General features: G+C 40.0%; 1 pseudogene; it reads right to left on the bottom strand.

Moving 5' to 3' along the window:
- Window positions 1–426: 426 nt before the first annotated feature.
- Window positions 427–1,592, bottom strand: LOC101600036 (annotated as a pseudogene).
- Between the last annotated feature and the right edge of the window lie 18,375 nt (window positions 1,593–19,967).

Here is a 19,967-nt window from a genome sequence, read left to right as displayed (position 1 = left end):
AAGAGATTGAGGTCAGTCTTCACCATACCCTTTGCAGGGCTTCCTTCACCAGACAGCTTCCTGGGAACCATAAATAGAATAAATATTCACAGAGGTCCCAGGAGAAGCCAAATCACTCTTTGTAAAGAGTGATGTCCATGGATGAGGAAGGGGCTTGGGGTCCATCCCTGCTCCTACCCCAGGAGACAAGGGACTCTCAGGAGTCATCACATAAAATCATGACATCAAGGATTCACAGTCGTAAGCCCTGGCAGGAGACCCCAAGAAAGAGGGACCCCCAGGTCTAGAGGAGCCCAGCTCCAGTCTAGCAATGAGGAGAGGTCCCTGCCCCCCAGCATAGCAGTAGTTTAATTCCCCCACATCCCTCTGAGAGCAGTGAGGAGCTGAGGACGGGGAAAATACAACCCCTTTGATTCAGTTTCATGATTAAGGTGGGCAGGAAGGAGTCAGTGTGAGCCACTGTGTGGTTGGCGTAGGCAGAGGACCAGGCCTAGCTGGGGGCCGCGCTGCAGCATCTCCTGAAGGAAGGCTTGGGAAGAACCAGGTGGGTATCTGGGACCAGAGGCAGACCGGGGACCCCGAGGGTCAGTCCCAATATCTGCAGTGATGTTGGTATAGAGAGGACCCAGCTCTCGAGCCAGCAATCGGCACGTCAGTGAGTTCATCCCATCTTGTGTCCAAGAGTTCTGAGTGCAGACCAGGAGGTCAAATCTGTGGGGGTTTTCCTCGTTGCCCTTATCTCCTTGGTGCTTCACCATCTTATAATGCGAGAGGTCTTCGTCCCAGCCAGACATCATCATCCTCACCACCCCAGCCCCCGTATTCATTGGGGAAGCCATTCATCTTCAGATACTGGTCGGGGGTGAGCACTGAGACCCCTCCAAAGTGCTGAGGGCACTGGACGCTGTATCCAAACTTGTTCATGGCAACAGCAATGTGGCGGGGTCCCTGGGAGTCACACACATAAAGATTATTGTCATTTTCTGGCAGGAGGTCCACATCATGCAAGAACAGGCAGTCCCATTCTTCATCACGCAGGGCTTCCCGCACCCCAACATTCAGTAGCTTTGCCCTGTTAAATGTTCCATTTCCAGCCTGGTGGGTGACATAGATGCCATCTGCAAGCTGCTGGCGCTGAAGGAAGGGGTGCAGATGGTAGAGCAGAAGGCGCAGGTGGTGCTCCTGGGCACAATGGGGTACAATAGTGGCTGTTCCCGAGCAAGGTTTGCACCCTGCGGGGCGGTAAAGGCCCCCTGGTTCTACCCGGGGATTCTGCTCCACAATCTCCGCTATCGAAGGCACTGGGCTAAAGGACACTGATACGGGGCCCACTAGGAAAGGAGATCGTTCTGGACAGTAGGGCAGAGCTTGAGGGCCTGGAGGACCCCCTGAAGCAATAGGAGCCCCAGGCAGGCGGCTGAGGTTAGTACAGACCTCACAGGGATGAGAGTAGTCAAATGTTGGCCCCTGATCCCAACCAAACAGGGCACTAAGGCTCCGGAAGCCCCCTAGTGACACGTACATCATGACAGCCAACTGGGAGCCCATAGCAGGGCCAAAGTGCAGGGCCTTTCCAGCAACCTGCGTGGCATCTTGACTTGAGATCTGGGAGGGAGGATGGGAGGTTCTAGGTTCAAGCTGTCTTCTTTCGGATCATGGGGGCTCCAGGGGGTCCCTGAGGAGCAGAGATGTAAGACATTATCTAAAATTGGAAATGTCGGGTGGGAGGGATGGCTTAGCAGTTAAGGAATTTGCCTGCAAAGCCAAAGGACCCATGTTCAATTCCCCAGGACCCATGTTAGCCAGATGCACAAGGGGCACATGCATCTGGCATTCATTTGCAGTGGTTGGAGGCCCTGGCATGCCCATTCTCTCTCTCTCTCGCCCACTTTCTGTCAAATAAGTAAATAAATAAATATATTTTTAAAAAATAAAATAAAATATAAAAGAAAATAAAATTGGAAATGCCACAGAGAACAGAGAAAGACTCCGTCTAGCATTCCCACAGCAAATCTGAACCAACAGTAGCGGTCAAGGAAAACCAGTCACCTGGTCAGCCTTCCCGTAGTCACCGCCACCCCGACAGCTGGGCAGACATCCCCGCAGCCATCTTAGAAGTGGGTGCTGGGGGCGGGGGCCCTACTTTCAATTACTATATTAAAGGTAAGAGACAGAACAACCACAAAATGGGGGTTCCCACCATTGATCATTGATCCGATAAACCCATTAATCCCCCAACCATTTCGTTTGAAAATTCCTTTTTATTTTTCTCCAGTACTTCGACTTCGGTCACCCCGATTGAAGTCTTTCTGACCTTGGTTGTTTGTCCTATAAGGATTCTTGGTAAACAGTCATAGTTTGCTGCAATTGCCACCATTCAGAAAAGTTAGTCATAGAACAATTCTTACATTGTTCCAGGAGGTTCATTGTTTTCTCCTAAGTGTACTGTGCTCCATGCCTGACTTTCTTTAAGGCCTTTAAGGAAAACAATTATTTCTGACCCATTTTCTTGTTTTTCCACTTCTATGCCAGATCTTTCAGATACATTGACCAACACTTCACCTACATCAATTTTCGCTGGGAAAGTAAACTTAGAGATTGGTGCACCAATGAAAGAAAAAGGCAAACATTATACAGAAAACCATAGATATCTGTAGTGCACAGAGCCAAAGATGTTTCTATAGAGGAGCCACATTGGACTCCAAGGAAGAGACAGCTGGGCTGAAACTGTCATGCAGCTCTTCAGTGCTCAATTCCTCATGATCCTGAAATGGCATGCTTGCTGTCTCTGGCATCTTCCCCTCTTTGTTTTAATTGAATGGCTCAAACGTCCACAGTTAATGCTGAGAATGAGTGGCAGAGTTGTCTGAAGATGACTGAGAGAAGAAAATGAAGAACAAGAACAAGACCAGCAATGATTCAGATGTTAAATGAAAAAAATTGTGCCAGGAAGTGTTGGAAATGAAATCAGTAACTGCAGAAGCAAAAGCTGTTGAAACTTTCTCTAGCAAGGTAGATCATACATGAGAATTACTAATATCCAAGATCTTTTCATTCAAAAGTTCTATATCCATAGTCAGCCGAGAATTGTTCCAAAGGCCTTGTAAGTGGGATTTAACTTGTGACCAATCATGTTCGGAGTCATTATAGGGCAGTGGAGTAACACATATCCATCTAAATAATGGGTGGCATTGCACTGAGAGTCTAATTTTTATGTTTTGAGTTTTATTTCCTATAAAGAGGATGATGTCTTCCAAAGCATTGAGTCTATCCTGCATTCCTCTATCAATATTTTTCTGAATCATAAGTGCTAGACTGACATTTTTAAAAAGCTGATAAACATGATTAGCAGTATGTATTTCTTTTACCAAGGACATAGTTGAGATAGCAAAATTTGAAATAATTCCAATTGAAGGTGTAATACCTAAAATCAAAGCTGCTACAAATCTTTTGGGGGTGTGTGATCAGAACCATAGCTCAATGGAGTGCTTCAGTTTTAGGATTAGAAACCAAGTTCTAGTAACATTTACTGGCAGCATAACATATGGAGGTTGGTGTAGAATCAAGAAAACATCCTCAGAAGTTTTAGTGATACATTTAGAGAGAATACAATTAAAACAAGAAACATGAAATATCCCATGAGAACTTTGTTACAAATAAAAGTATCCTTCCATTCCAGGATGAATAATGGGGAAAGGGGCAGCCACACAAGCAGTCATGGGGCCAGAGGTTTGTATAACTGTCCACCAGGGTCTACTTATAGTAACTTTATGGGTGGCTGCAAACAGTCTAAAAAGATCCAGTTGTACCAGGAAGTCCTTTTTCTTTCCCAGCATTTGAGGACGAAATGAGGGTGCAACCCAACCTGGACCATACCAAGCACTTGCCCTAACAGTAGGCATAGTATTGTCTCCTCCTATATATTGTGCTTGTTTTAAAGTCTGTGTATAGTCATGGTCTGGGCTACTGACTGACCAATCCAACAAGGAAAGAGAGGAATTAAAAAGAGAATATTTAACTGTTTTAGTAGGAAAACCATTTTGGGTACCCTGAAGGTGGTATTTTTTTCCCAAATGGAATACAAATCTGTACTATTTCGTCAAGCAGGCAATTTTTTTGGGCAAGGCTGTAGGGTCTATCTCATAAGCAGAAGCATTATGATTTTTTGGGAGCTATAACTTTAGGAACCATACATCTTGTTGTTCCTGTCCATCCTTTGGTATTAGTAGGAAGAGTAGGGGAGTTGGCAATTAATTGATGTGCAGCCCAAGGAACATAGCCAGACATGTCCTTATTAATAGAGAAGCAAACAGGAAGAGTGTCTGACATGCCCATATAGCTAAAAATTTATTCAGTCTTTTGTGTCAAATAAGAATTACATTCTCCTCCCAACAAATTGGTGTTATTAGTAGTGACTTTAATAGGTCCAAAGTCCCAAGTAGCAGGATGAAACATTGGAGGTCAGGAAGATAGGCCCAATAGGACATATCTGCAGCAACAACAGGAAAGAGCGAGAGACTCCATACCTCTGCTGCCAAAAGTGAAAGCATAGCAACAAACAGATTCAACGCCCAGGGCAGTAGATGAGCTGCAGCCACCAAGGAGTGAGCTCCTTCAGCCAGCGCCTTGAGTTGTCCCCAGGATGGCATCACAGTGCTGTGAGTTGCTGCTGATCTAGGAACATATGGCTATAGGAGTGAAAGCTAAAGGTGGACAAAAGCTGTAGTCAAAGTACTTTCTTCCACCTCATCCATGGAAGCTGAAGCCAATGGCAAGGTTTCAGCTTGGGGAATTGGCACAACAGGAAGGCACCTTGGGTGGAGGTGTTGTCTGCTGTTTCATACTCAGAGTGTGTGTGGGGGGGGATTGAAAGGCCAAATGAGCCTGTCAGGAATCCAGATTGGTGACTTGGCATCCTGTGGGGAAACACAAGCATAGCCTCACCTCAAAGTCAAAAGGGCGTCTGACCCCTTCCATGTAGAGGTTAAAAGGTCCTTCCACATGACTAATGGTTTAATATTACAATCAGAAGCTTTCCAATGTCTTTCAATAACAGAATGGCCTTTACTATCTTTATTAAGAAAATTAAGTGTAAATAAGGTATGATTTAATTAAGTGATGAGGGAAGGAATAGGGGAAATCCCTGGCATAGAGGTTTTCAATCTGACCTTTAAGCTGCTGATGAGTTCTGTATAATAGCTTGCCCTTGTGGATTGTAAGCGATTCCTGTGGTATGTTTAATGGAAAACTGCAGGCAAAACATTTTAAAAGCTCTACTAGTATAAGCAGAACCACTATCTGTTTTTAAGTGTTGAGGCATCCCAGCGATAGGAAAACAGTGAAACAGGTACCCAACCACATCTTTATATGCTTCGCCAGTCTGAGCTCTTGCCATTACAAGATGGGAAAAGGTATCTACAGTAACATGTACAAAAGTTAATTTTCCAAAAGGAGCATAGTGAGTAACATCCATCTCCCACAAGTTTCCAGCTATGAGTCCTCTGGGATTAACTCCCATTGAAAGGGAGGGAAATGACTGAGGACAGATTTGGCAATTTTTAATAATTTTCTGGGCAGTTTCTCTAGAAATTCCAAATTGCAAACATAGTACTTGCAAGTTTTGATGGTGGAGGGCATGGGATTGTGTAGCCTCAGCCAAAGGAACTAATAATGCCACAACTCTCGTTAGAGATTTGGCACATGCATTTCCCTCACTGAGAGGACCTGGAAGGACAGTGTGGGCTCTAATATGGCACACATAGTAAGGTTGAGTCCTGATTTGCACTAAATCCTGTAGCTGGGTAAGCAAATTATTAATTTGAGCATGATCATCATTTATCACTGCAGTTTCAATAACAGGAAATAGTCTTGACACAAAGTGAGAATCAGTGTAAAGGTTAAAAGAAATGTTCATAAGAACTTTAAAGGCCATAATAACTGCATAAATTTCAGGGTTTTTTGTGTGGAAGAAGAGGAAATTTGTTCCATTTTTGTTTCTATGGGAGTCATGAGTGTGGCCTTTAATTAGAGGAACCATCAGTAAAAATTACAATAGCCACTTCTATAGGGTCTGGAGAATAATTTGAGGGAAAAATAATTTTTTGATGTGACAGGAACTGCAAAAGTGGGTGCTGGGGTAAATGGAGAAGGACTTGGCCTGTGTAAGCAATTAATGCAATCTGCCATTCTTCAAAAGAGTTGAGTAGTCAATTGAGCTGTTCATTAGTATAAGGTATAAGAATTTCCTCAAAATCTTTACCCAATATTTCACTTAACCTTTTTCTTGACTGTCTTATAATCTGAGTAATGAGATAGGATCTTCTTGGGGCTTCAGGGTAAAAGCAGCCATTTTAGAGGCCCTGCTGCCAAATCACCACAGTGGGCATATGTTTAGTGGTTAGAGTGATCAATTGACATTTAGGATTTCTAACATATCATTTTAACTGCTACTGATTTAGAGCTTTCTGTCCCAAATCCAAAGCTTTGTTAGCTTCAGGAGTTAATTCCCTAGGAGATCTGAGGTTACTGTCTCCCTTCAAAATGTCAAACAGGGGCTTCAAATCAGCTGTGGTCAGTCGCAGAAAGGGACACAACCAATATATCTCTCCTAGAATCTTTTGAAAATCATTTGAGGCATGTAAACTTGACAGATCTAATTTTAAGGGTTGATGGGCTACAGCATTACTTATAATTCTCCCTAAATAATTAGGACTATACTGTTATGGCCTTTGTCAAACATCGAGTAGCTGTCGTTACTTGAACAAAAGTCTGGGTCCTCCATTCTGTTCCATTGGTCTATACTACTGTTTTTATTGCCAGTATTATAATGTTTTATTACATGGCTTTTTAATATAGCTTTAGATCAGGTATGGTGATGCCTCCAGAGGTGTTTCTTTAGAACCTGGATCCTTCGGATTTGCAGACAAGCACCTTAACCATTAAGCTATATCTCCAGCCCCCAGTTTTACCTTTAAATTAGGCAATTGAGATGAATAATTCTATCATACTGATTCATGACATAGTTGGGTTCATATCTCTTCTCCAACCTTCACTAAACCCATTCTCTCCCCAGTACCTTTCTACTGCTGTAATCTGAACTTCCATCTGAATGTCAACTATCCACTCCTCTCATACCTCCTTGGTTTCCCTCACTCCAAACCTCATTCTATATTCCTTACCAATACTACCAATGCTTGCTACAATGTATAAACAACTCTAACTATTCAATTTTAGGATCTGAATATGAAAGATAAAATGCAGCATTTGTACTTCTGAGCTGTGCTGTGCAGCCTGCCTTAGTATGAATGTTTTTAATGTCCATACATTTTCACGTAAACATTTTTTGAAAAAAAATATTTACTTATTTGGGTGTTGTTGCAGTCATGTTCACATTGCTTGTAGAAATCACCTGGCCAAGAGGACAAAGATAAAAAAGAGGTTTATTTTGGCTTGCATGCTCAAAAGGGAAGCTCTGTAATAGTAGGGGAAATGATAACAAAAGCAGAGGGTAGATATTACCGCATGGCCAGCATAAGGTGGACAATAGTAACAGGACAGTGTTCCAAACACTGGCATGGGGAAACTGGCTATAACACTCACAAGCCCGCCCCCAACAATACACTGTCTCCATGAGGCATTAATTGCCAACTCTCCATCAGCTGGGAACCTAGCATTCAGAACACCTAAGTTTATGGGGGGGATACCTGAATCAAACCTCCACATTCCACCCCTTCCCCCATAAGCTGGTATCCATACATGATGTAAAAATACAATACATTGAGTCCAATTTAAAAAGTCCCCCTAATTTTTATTGATCCCAATGATGTTTAAACATCCCCATTGTCCAAGATCTTTTAACTGAGCCATAATACCAAAAAATAGCCTCAGAAACCCTTTAATGGCACAGAGTAAACATTCATGCTGCAAAAGATGGCTATACTATACTATGCTATGCTATGCTATACTATACTATACCATACTAACTCAGTATTTGTTTAAGATGTGTTACATCCATTTGCATCACGTAGGTCTGTTTTCACACTCTAGTAATGGAGTGTCACAGCAGCCACAGAGACCATGTGATCTCAAAGCTGAACTGCCAGCAATAATGTAAGTCATTTTCATAGTTACCTAATCAAATAAGAACCACAGCTTAGAAAGTTCAAATAATAAAAAATGAAGTTTCATTTTACAAAATTAAGTTTTTGATTTGTTGGCATAGAATTATCATATCCTTGTTTTTGGAGGAAGGGCCTGGCAGTTTAATTGCTTTGAGTAAGAAGTACCTAAATTGTGGAAAATGAAACATTTCTGGACAGCGATGAATGTAGTTAAGACATCTTCAATGTGCACTTAGTCCCTGACAAGATGAGGAGAATTGTGTTGTGTGTAGTTTAGCTAATTTCAGAACAATAAATATACTATTGCATGCCTACTGTACAGAAACATGTGGTACATTGTTTACTTTTACATGTAATCTATGAATGTTTTCTTCCTATTTCACCCTTGTTTGGTGGATGTTGTGTCTAATCTTACTTGTGAAGGAGAAGCATCCTACCACACATATATACAGTGTTTGAAGAAGCAATGGATAAATGTTTGAATCTTTTGTATTATTTTTGAAAGAGTGGAGTAGAACTCTGTGTCACACACACACACACACACACACAAGAAATCAAAAATAACAGTGCAGATGAGCTATTCCCTTGGTTACTATGATTTACACTACTCTTCATATGACATTGAAAATTTAGGTGTCCAGAAAGATGTTCATGCTTCATATCAGTTCATGTTTCATGGGCACAAATGATGATATATTCATTCAGGAAAGACAAAGAATATTCACCAATAAAAGATGATATGGGAAATAATCATCTTGCTTTTACCAGGAATTTAACATTAATGCTAAGGTGAATCTCTTAATCTTGGACTATTCCTCAATCTTGTCTGTCTTTCATATGGACCATGAACATCACTTTCACTGTCACAGAAGTTTTGCCAGCATTATTGTGTATATACCCTTCAACAGAACATCAAATGACTGGTGATTTAAATCATTCATATTCTGTTTCAACGTTCCAGCTGGTGAACTATCTGCTCCTGTGCATGGATAAATCTCTTCCTTCACATTTGAATTCTATTTGATGTTACCTTGAGAAGGACCCTAAGAGTTTCAGACCAAAATATCCAAATTTAATTTCAGAAATTTTGGCACAATACCTTGGATGCTATCTCGCAATAAATTAAAATGGGGAGTGGCATGGTTAAGGATAGAAAATAAGGTATAAAATAATATAGCTCCAAGAAAGGGGTAATCAATGAATATCTACTATGGACCAGTTCTTAATCACACTTCTTCAGAATGACAACATTGTGATGTCTGTCCCAAGTAGCATAATCCTGGAGAAAAAAAAGAGATCTATATAGCACCTTATACTCACCAGATGGCATGCCATTTACAATGATGCACATTTTTTAGTAATTACTATTTTAAATAAGAACCACAAAGAATTTATTTCATTAGAGTTTTCATAAATTGCCAAGTTTTCATGATCTGAAAACTACTAAATTAAATTACAAATGTGTTAAGCAGCATTATTGTAATGATAAACTTATACTCAACTGTGTCAGATTCTGCATAGCACACCATTCTTCTCACATAATAGACAAAGGCCTTCCATTGTCCATATAGTCTTGCCCTTATATATCATTTTTTCAAGTTATGCAGTAGATTCCACACACTTTAATAACCTTAATGTATATTGAAAACAGGTTAAGATAAGGACTCTGCTTCTTCCAAAGGAAATTATTCTACCTCCTAATCATATCTCTGAATATTCTTGAACACTCAAGTACAAACGTTTCAAACATTCTCAAAGACATTTGCTTATCCAGCAAGCTGCAGCAGCTCTCTTTGAAGCAATCTGAAGAAGAAATCAGATACATTTCAAATTTTCAAGACTAATAGAAACAAAGTGCACAATATATTAGCAGTGTTTAGTTCTAAGTGCCTTTATTTATGAATTTGAGGGACCTGTGAGAAAACGATTTTTCTAGCTGATGCAAACAATCTGCAGAGGCATATGCCACTTTGGGAAATCAGCTTTCAGTAGGTGTGGGAAAATGGAAACTGGCCTGAAGACTGTGCATGAAAGCTGATGAACAATGTTAGAGAACAAATATGACTTGTACACATGAACAAATAGCTTGCCATTTTTTTTTAACATTTAGTGCTTAGAACAGTGCAAGAATTTCTTCAGGTTATACTTTAAATTAATGCATATAAATTAAAATTTAAAAAATTGGTTGGAAAATATGTTTTTTCTTTATTGTCTTCAGAGAATTTTTACTGGGTCTTATCAAAATGATGTAACACTTTGGGAAAACGATGCAATCTATTAATCCTGCACCAGAGGCCCAGATAGCAAAGACCTCCACTATCACCACGACCTTTCCCTTGGTGCTGTGGTGGACAGGGAGGAAGGTGAGCCACACACTGCAGAACACCAGCATGCTGAAGGTCAGGAACTTGGCTTCATTGAATGTATCAGGCAGGTTTCTAGCCAGGAAAGCCACAGTGAAGGTCCCTGTAGCCAAGGAACCCAGGTAACCTAGGACACTGAAGAAGGCAGTGTCTGAGCCTTTGTTGCACACAATGATGACATGGTCATGTTCCAAATGTGGATCAGTTTCAACAAAAGGAGGGTATGTTCCCATTCAGACTCCACAAAGAACAAGTTGGATCAAAGTACAGATGGGAATGATGATGTTGGGTGCTCCTGATACCAGCAACACCCTCATCACTTTTCCTGGAGCAGTGACCCTAACGGCCAGAACCACAGTAATTGTTTTGGTCAAAACAGTTGACACAGCAACAGTGAACAGAACTGCAAATGAGATCTGCAGAATGCAATTGGTGTTGTTGGGATGCCCAGTGAAGAGTAATGGACAGAGAAAACAGAACTTGAGTGCGGTGAGCAGGGTGTAGCTGTCTGTGCGATTATTGGCCTTCACAATTGGTGTGTCTTGGTGCTTCACAAAACCCCAAGAACAAGAACCGTGAGTGCAGAGAAGCACAGGCCCAGGCAAGCCAGAGCCTTCCCCAAGGGGTCTTCACAAGCCAGAAAGGTCACAGTTTTTGGAGACAGTGAGTTTGCTTTATGTTGGCATACTGAGTGACTGGGCACTTCACACATTGATCCACGTCTGGCACACAACACAGATTGTGATCAGATCAGTGGCTATGTCTCCTTCTTAGTCACAGCACGCTGCCAGAAATGTTTCACAGGCGAACTGTACTTGTATTAGCTGTTCTTATCGACAATTAAGGTAGTTTCTCTATAGCCATAATATCAATTATTAAAGACCATCATATTGCAGTGAGATAATCAAAGCTTTTCAAAAATATTGTTATTTATTTGTTCATAAACAGAGGGAGATAGAGACACAGAGAGAATCGGTGCCCCTGAAACTAGCCACTGGAGAATGCTAGATACATGTACCTCTTTGTCCATCAGGCTTTCTCTGTGTAATGGGGAACTGAACTGAGGTGGTTAGGTTCTGTGCACCTGTGCCTTAACTGCTGAGCCATCTCCTCACCCTAACCAAGCTGTATTTTATTCACTTAACTGACCTTATATAGTCACCTGATCCTTTTTTTTTTCTTAAAAGAATAAAATAATTTTGTGGTAGTGTACTAGAATTATATAATAGCACTGCTTATATAAAGTATTTCTTTTGATTTCTACTATAGTAGAGGTGGCTTATCAATTAAGATGCTTGCTTGCAAAGCCTAATGACCCAGCTTGATTCAACATATCCTTCATACATCAGGTAAAAAAGTGATGCGTTAGTAAGTCACACATGTGCACAAGGTGACACGTGCCTGGAATTCAATTGCAGTGGCTAGAGACCTTTGTAACTTAATTGGGGCTTTAATACTTATATCAATTTTTAAATCCCTTTGATTATGTGTATTTCAGCCTTTAGGTTCTACTCTAACACACCACCCCCATTGTCTTGTCTTCTTTCCTGTAAAATAGAGGGCAACATAAAATAGCAGCTATTCTTCCATTGTGTGCTGCTCAAACTAATAGGCTGGACATCTCAGAGATACATATTTCATTTTATTCTTATTTTAACCTCTGAACATTTACTATTATCTCCTTAAATGCTTCAAAATGCTTCTGAAACAATGCTCCTGATATTTTAGTTGGAATATTTATGCTTTTTGATAAAAAATTTAAATGTCTGTGATATGCTATTGTCTAAAGTCTTAAAATTAACTTCTCCCTGAATTATTTCATAGACACTCAGGAGATATTATGCTTACATTGAATGCGTTTGTAAAGTTACATATCTCTAAAGCTAAAAAGTATGGAGAGATGGCTTACTGTTTAGGTACTTGCCTGCAAATACTAAGGACCCAGGTTTGAATCCTCAGGTCCCATGTAGACCGGATGCACATGGTGGACACATGTGTCTGGAGATCGTTTGCTCTGGCACTCTTATTCTCCCTTTCTATTTCCCTACTTCTCTATTCAATCAATCAATAAATAAAATAAATCTTTAAAGCCAGAAAGATGACATCTCTGAGCATTTATTATCCATATGCAACCTCTTGGGTCCTAGGAAAATAAAGGTGTGGAAGATTCCTTCTTATTCACTTCCTTTTGTGTAGATTCAAAGAAGATTATATGCATGTCTGACATTCATTGATGGTAATAATATATTCATTAACTATTGGATCTCAAACACTATTCATTTGGAAGCACAAAAACCCTCGAATAGCTAAAATGATTTTGAACAACAAAATTTTTAATTATATTACAAATTTATACAAATTATATTACAATTTTTAATTATATTACAAATCCATAGTAGCAAAAACATCATGGTTTTGCAACAAGGACAGACATGTGCATCTTTGGAACAGATTAGAAGACCCAGATGTTAATTCAGCCCGCTACAGCCATATGAGTTTTGACAAAGTGCAAAAAAAAAAAAAAAATTGATTCGAGAAAAGACAGCCTCTTCAGCAAATTGTGCTGGAGAACCTGGGTATCTATATGTAGAAAGAAGAAAATAGATCCTTGTCTTTCTCCATGCACAAGAATCAAATCCAAGTGGATCAGGGACCTTAACATCAGACGTGAAACTCTGAAATCGCTAGAGGCAAAGGTAGGGAAAACCACTCAACAGACTGGCATATGGAATGACTTTCTGAATATAACCCCAATTGCTCAGAAAACAAAACAATCAATTAATGGGAACTCATGAAATTACAAAGCTTTTGTACATCAAAGATACTGTGATAGAGCAAAGCAACAACAAACAGAATGGGAGAAAATCTTTGCCACCTACTCATCTGACAGAGGATTAATATCCAGAATATACAAAGAACTCAAAAAACAAACAATAAGAAATCAAACAACCCAATCAAAAAAAAAAAAAAAAAAAGGGCTATGGAACTAAATAGAGAGTTCTCATTGGAAGAAATACAGGTGGCATATAAACATGTAAAAAAAAGTGTTCTACATCCTTAGCTTTCAGGGAAATGCATAATAAAACTGTCTTGAGATTCCATCTCTCTGCTGTCAGAATGGCTACCATCAAGCAAACAAATGACAATAAATGTTGGCGAGGATGTAGTAAAAGGAGAACACTTCTGCACTATTGGTGGGAATGTGATCTGGTACAGCCACTGTGGAAATCAGTGTGGAGGTTCTAGAGACAGCTAAAAATAGATTTACCATATGATTCAGATATATATATCTCATTCCTAGGAATATGTCCCAATGACTCTTCTCACTACCTTAGAGATACTTGCACACCCATGTTTACTGCTGCTTTATTCACAATAGCTAGAAAATGGAACCAACTTAGATGTCCATCCACAGAAGAATGGATAACAAAGATGTGATACATCCACACAATGAAATTCTATTCAGTGGTAAAGAAAAATGAAAATAAGAAAATTTTAGGGAAATAGATGGATCTGGAAAGGATTATACTATGTGAGGTAACCCAGGCCCAGAAAGCCAAACATTACATGTTCTCTCTTATATGTGGATCCTAGCTACAAATGTATGGACTTGTGTGTGATCTTGAACCAAAAATCAGTAACCGAGGCCCATAAACTAGAAAATTGTTATAAGGGAGAGAGGAGATGGAAGGGATTAAGGGGATGGGATTGTATATATTTAAGTAGAGGAAGAGGTTACAGGGAAGGGAAAGGCCTAAGTGAGGTCAGGGGAAGATATTGTATAAAGAAAGGTGGGAGGGAGGGTCAATAAAAAAATCTACTTTCTTAAATAATGGCTCATCCTGAGGTCATAGATTGTTAGTAGAAACTTTTCAATACCAGGGATGGGATGCCTTCAAGTAAGTTGTTGGCCTTGGAAGTCCCTGCTGCCTCTAAAACATCATAGGCTATTGCTAAGGCTTTCCATTTCCCATGAAAAAGAGATGGTAATGAAGACTTCACATGCCTGAGTGGGAAAGTCACTGAGAAATCAAGCTGGTGCTGGGCAGAAATCCTTCTTCCTGTAGCCCAGCCAACTGATAGCTGGTAAAAACTGCACTGTATGTAGTCTTATGGGAGACAGAAATCATCAGCGCTGAAGAGTGGACACTGGAAACCTCAAGTTTGGCTAGACAAGCCAAATGACTGAATGAGTGCAATAGTAGCATGTCTGCTCTGGGGGAAAACCAACTGCACCCTACTTGGACTGGAGGTGCACTCCATGGGAAGGAATGCATGCTTGGTACTGAAAACCTAATCAAAAGCCTATGGCAGCAGAGGTCATGAGCCTTAGCGGTATAAATCCTGCTCTTGTGTGGATAAATGCATATATTACTTTCACCAAATTGCCCTGAAAGCACTACACTTAATATTCATACTCATATATTAATGCTACCCTCACCTCTGGTTAGAGAAGCTTCTATTCTCAGATGGTAATCACCACTTGGATGCCACAAATGGCAACATAGTGCATGGAAGTTGGGACAGAGCAGTGTCCAGCACCAGAACATCCCACATCCTCCAAGTCTCAGGGTCCATTACAGAAGAGATGGCAGAAAGAATATAAGAGCCAAAGGAAGGGTACCACTCCTTATAGGCAACTGTCATCATCTTCTCCTATTATGAGGGTCTTGTGTGGGTATTGCTAGGCACTGAGAGGTCTTGGATATTGAGGCCAGATTCGGGACATCCAATTACAAAAGAGACTAATGGAGAGAGGGAGGGGAAAGCAGGGGAGGGGAGAAGAGGGAAATACCATGGTTTGTTGTGTATAAGTACAGAAGGTGTCAATAAGCATATATATATATATTTTTTTTTTCATCATAACAAGTCAAGTGCTGGAGAGATAGCTTTAGTTGTTAAGGCACATGACTGAGGACCCTAAGAACCTGGGTCTGATTTCCCTGTACCCATGTCAGCCAGATGCACAAGGTGGTTCATGCTATCTTGAGTTCATTTTGAGTTTATTTGCAGTGGCTGGAGGCCCTGGTACATCCACTATCTCTCACATTATATCTTCTCTCTCTAATAAATAAAATAAAATATTTTAGTTTTTTTCTGTATTTGTATATATGTTTTTAGGGTTTTTTTTAAGATTATTATTTTTTTATTTATTTGAGAGAGAAAGGAAGAGGGAGTTAGAAAGTAAGAGAGAATGGGAATGCCAGGGACTCCAGCCACTGCAAATGAACTCCAGATGCATATGACCCCTTTTGCATCTGGCTTATGTGGGTCCTGGGTTATCAAACTTGGGTCCTTAAGTTTCCAAGGCAATTTCCTTAACCATTAAGCCACTTCCACACCCCTGTTTTGTATTTTTTATGAGAGAGAGAGAATCTTGGCATCCTAGGCCTCCAGCCATTTCAGTCAAATTCCAGATGCTTGCACCATCTTGTGTACATGTGTAACTCTGCACCCTTACAACAGCTTGTGCATCTGGCTTACATGGGACCTGGAGAGTCTAACATGGTGTCTTAGGCATCACAGGTAATCTCCTTAACCACTCAGCCATCTCTCGAGACCTAAAATAAAACATTAAAAAAAAAACTGGACCCTTCTATCTGCTGTCTTCAAGGAACACACCTCACCAATAAAGATACACATCCTAAGTTTGAATGGTTGGAAAAAGCTTTTCCAAGCAAATCGCAATAAGAAACAAGGGAGTGTTGCTATATTATTATCTGATAAAATAGACTTCAAACCAAAATGAATCAAAAAGAACAGGGAAGCTACTTCTTGATTATCAAGGGAGTGATCCAACATGAGCACATCGCAATCATAAGTATATATATGTTTATGTGACAAACTCAGGTGGACCACAGTTTATAAAACAAAATATACTAAAAAATAAAAAAATAAATAAATACACACCAACACCATCAGAGTCAGAGACTACAATACTCCACTATCATCAGAGATAGTTCAACATGCAGAAGATCAACAGGGAATGAAAAGAGCTCAACAACATCATAGATCAACTAGAACTAATGGATATCTACAGAACTTTTCATCCCAACTCTCCAGAAAACACATTTTTCTCAGCAGCCTCTGGAACCTTCTCCCAAATTGAGCATATGTTAGGCCCTAAAACATAGTTCCATAAAGGCAAGAAAATTGAAGTAACTTCTTGCATCATGTCAGATTAAAAAATTTGAAATTTAGAAATTAATAGCAACAGACATCAAGAATTCCACCAAATCCTGTAGACTAAACAACAAACTTTGAAATAATAAATGCTTCATGGGAGAAAACACAAATAAATTGTAAGAATCCTAGACATGAATGATATTGAAAACATAAACTACCAAAACTTATAGGACAAAATTAAGGCAGCCATAAGGGGACAATTCATAGTCCTAGCTGCCTTCATTACAAAGATAGAGAGATTCCAAATTAATAACTTGATTGTCCACCTAAAGACAGTGGAAAAAACAAACAAACAAACAACAACAACAACAACAACAAAAAGAAACCAACTGAAAGAGCTCCAGATACCAAGAAATAGTCAAAATTTCAGCAGACATTAATGAATTGGAAACTAACAAAACAATTTTAAAAATAGATAAAATGAGGAGCTGGATCTTTGAAACATTAAACAAACCCCTGGCTGAATTGATCAAGAAAAAAAAAATAAATAAAAGAAAGAAAAAGGAAATTAAGAGAGAAGTCTCAGAAATGAAAATAGATCACAGCAGACATCATGGAAATTGCAATAATCATGAGGTATACTTAGAAAATATCTACTCCACAAATTGTATAACCTAGAAAAAATTGTTGAATTTCTAGGCACATACCACCTAAATAACTAAACTCAGAGCACATTAATCTTCCAAACAAATATATCACATACATGGAGATTGAAAATGTAATAAAAAACCTCCCTAAAAAGAAAAGTTCAGGACTGGATGGCTTCTTAGCAGATTTCTATCAAATATTCATTGTAGAAATGAAAACAATTTTGTCAAATTGTTCCACATAATCAAAATCCAGGAAATCCTCCCTTACCCCTATTATGACTCAAGCATCACCCTAATACCAAAACTACACAGGTGTTCCAGAAGGAAATAAAACTATAGGCCTATATCCCTTATAAACAAAGATGCAGAGATCCTGAACAAAACCCCTGCAAACTGACATCAACAACATATCAAAAGGATTATCAGCCTTGATGAAGTAGGCTTCAGTCTAGGATGTTATGATGGTGTAACATAGGGAAATCGGTCAATGTAATACACCACATAAACGAACTGAACCATATGAAGCACATGATCATCTAAATTGATGCAGAGAAGGCCCTTGACAAAATGCAACACCGCTTAATGAGCCAAACACTGGAATGAAAGGCTGTAGATGAAGCACTTAAAGCCTAAATAATATTAAAAAGGGAAACTCAAGCAGTTCCCACTGAGAATAGGAGCATGAGAACGGTGTCCACTGTCAACACTGCTCTTCAACATAGTACTACAGGTACTAGCTCAAGCAATAAAACAGGAGAAAGGAATAAAAGGGATTCACATTGGAAAGGAAGAAGTCAAGTTAGTCTTATTTGCAGATTAAATGATCCTACATATAAGTAACCACAAAATCTCCATCACTAAATTTATAAAGGTGATAAATCCCATCATCAAAGTGGCAAGATACAAAATTAATGCACAAAATCGGTAGTTTTTCTACATATAAATGACAAATATAAGGAGAAAGAAAACAGTGAGCCTGCCCCATTTTCAATAGAAACAAAGAATTAAGTAGCTTTTAATAACACTAACAAGGACATGAAAGACCTGTATAATAGAAACATAACAACACTCAAAATGGAAATCAAGGGGGTCCTGTGAAGATAAAAGGTCCTCCCATGCTCCTTGATAGGTAGAATTGATATTGTGAAAATGGAAATTCTATCAAAGTTATACACAGATTTAATGCACTACCAATAAAAATACCAGCATAATTATTCACAGAGATTTTTAAAATGTTCTCAAAATTGATATGGAATGGCAGAAGGCCTCGAATACCCAAAGATATCTGAGCCTCTAAGGCTCTGGCTCACTGATTTAGTAGGAGTCGATTTTTCTCTGTGTTGGTCTCCTTCCCCTTTGTGCTGGTACCTGGTTCATCAGGAAAACATCACCCTTGCTAGTTTCGCCAATTATCCTTAGTTTCAGTAGGGCCCCTTTTGAGGTATGTTGGGGCAGCTCTCTCCTTAGGATCTGCATCTATCTGAAAAAGAGAAGCAGATTCTCCAACGGAGAGTAAGTTAGTACCCGGAAAATTGAGATAACACTTACTTTTTTGATAGAGAGTTTGATAGGTGTAGGCCCTCTTCAACCCCATGATTGATGGTAGCTTGATATTGGAGAGTGGGCTTATGTTTGGGTATGGTTCTGACTTGTTTCCCTGCTCCAGCTATGGGTCTCATACCACTGAGGGGATCAGTTAGCCAAATCAAGAGCAGTTGGTTCCCCACAATGGCTGTGTGCCACTATTGCACTTGTGTGGGCATCACATCAGGTTATTTGTTGATAATTAGGTTAGACCATGAGTTGCTTGGACAGATATTGGTCATTTCTCCCAGTCACCCATGTAGCACCTTCTGGCACTGGACACGCTGACTGTCTGGGGACTGACTCTCTCCTGGCTTCCAGCCATGCCATTCCATTTTACATGTCAGCTGCGTATGGAGTCTTCAGCAATAGGGTCTTACCACTGGCCTTTGGTCCGCCGTGCATTTCTTTTTGTCTTCATTTAGCATAGCCATATGGTTTTGTAGGTTCTCTTTTTTTGTTTGCCTTTATATCCATTAATTGCATTTATCTCCCTTCAATTTTCTTATCTATTTGGTCTAGTCTAGTGATGGCAGCATATACAAGATTATCAATCCTTTTTTTTGCTTTTGTGCAAGTTTTCCGAAACACTTGGTCAGGGTTGAACTGCTCATTACTTCATTTTGGGTTTCTGATCATATTGTACCTCTTTGTTTTGATTAGACACTTCCCTGGTAGGACTGGGATATCTTAGTAAATTTCCTTGAATTTTGTTTTTTACGATATTTCTTTTGAATTGTGGTCTGCCCATTCAGTATGGGACCAGAGAGAATGGGACTATGGTAGGATAAGTGAGGAAGTGGTGCAGCTTTGTGGGCATGGAGAAGTGTGCAGGGTCTGGACAGAGTGGCAAAGGTCAAGACTTGCTTGGGGTGGAGCGGAGGAGGTCTGAATTCCCAAAGGGCAGGGGTAGGGGCTAAGCAGAGCTGAGCAGAGCAGGTCCGAAGTCCAGCATGTTAGGGGTGGAACAGAGTGGAGGGGGTCAGACTTCACATGGGGGCGGAGCAGAGCAGATGAGATCTGAAGTCTCGGGTGTGGAGACAAGCAAAACAAAGGAAGGAAAAGCAGGAGGGTGGGGCAGATTTGGGCAGTTCCTAAGTCACAGGACAGAGCCCCAAGTGGAG

This window comes from Jaculus jaculus, unplaced genomic scaffold, assembly GCF_020740685.1.
Source record: "Jaculus jaculus isolate mJacJac1 unplaced genomic scaffold, mJacJac1.mat.Y.cur u25, whole genome shotgun sequence".
NCBI classification, from domain to species: domain Eukaryota; kingdom Metazoa; phylum Chordata; class Mammalia; order Rodentia; family Dipodidae; genus Jaculus; species Jaculus jaculus.
The sequence above is the reverse complement of the archived record's forward strand: the minus strand, read 5'-3'. Positions and strand labels throughout refer to the sequence as shown.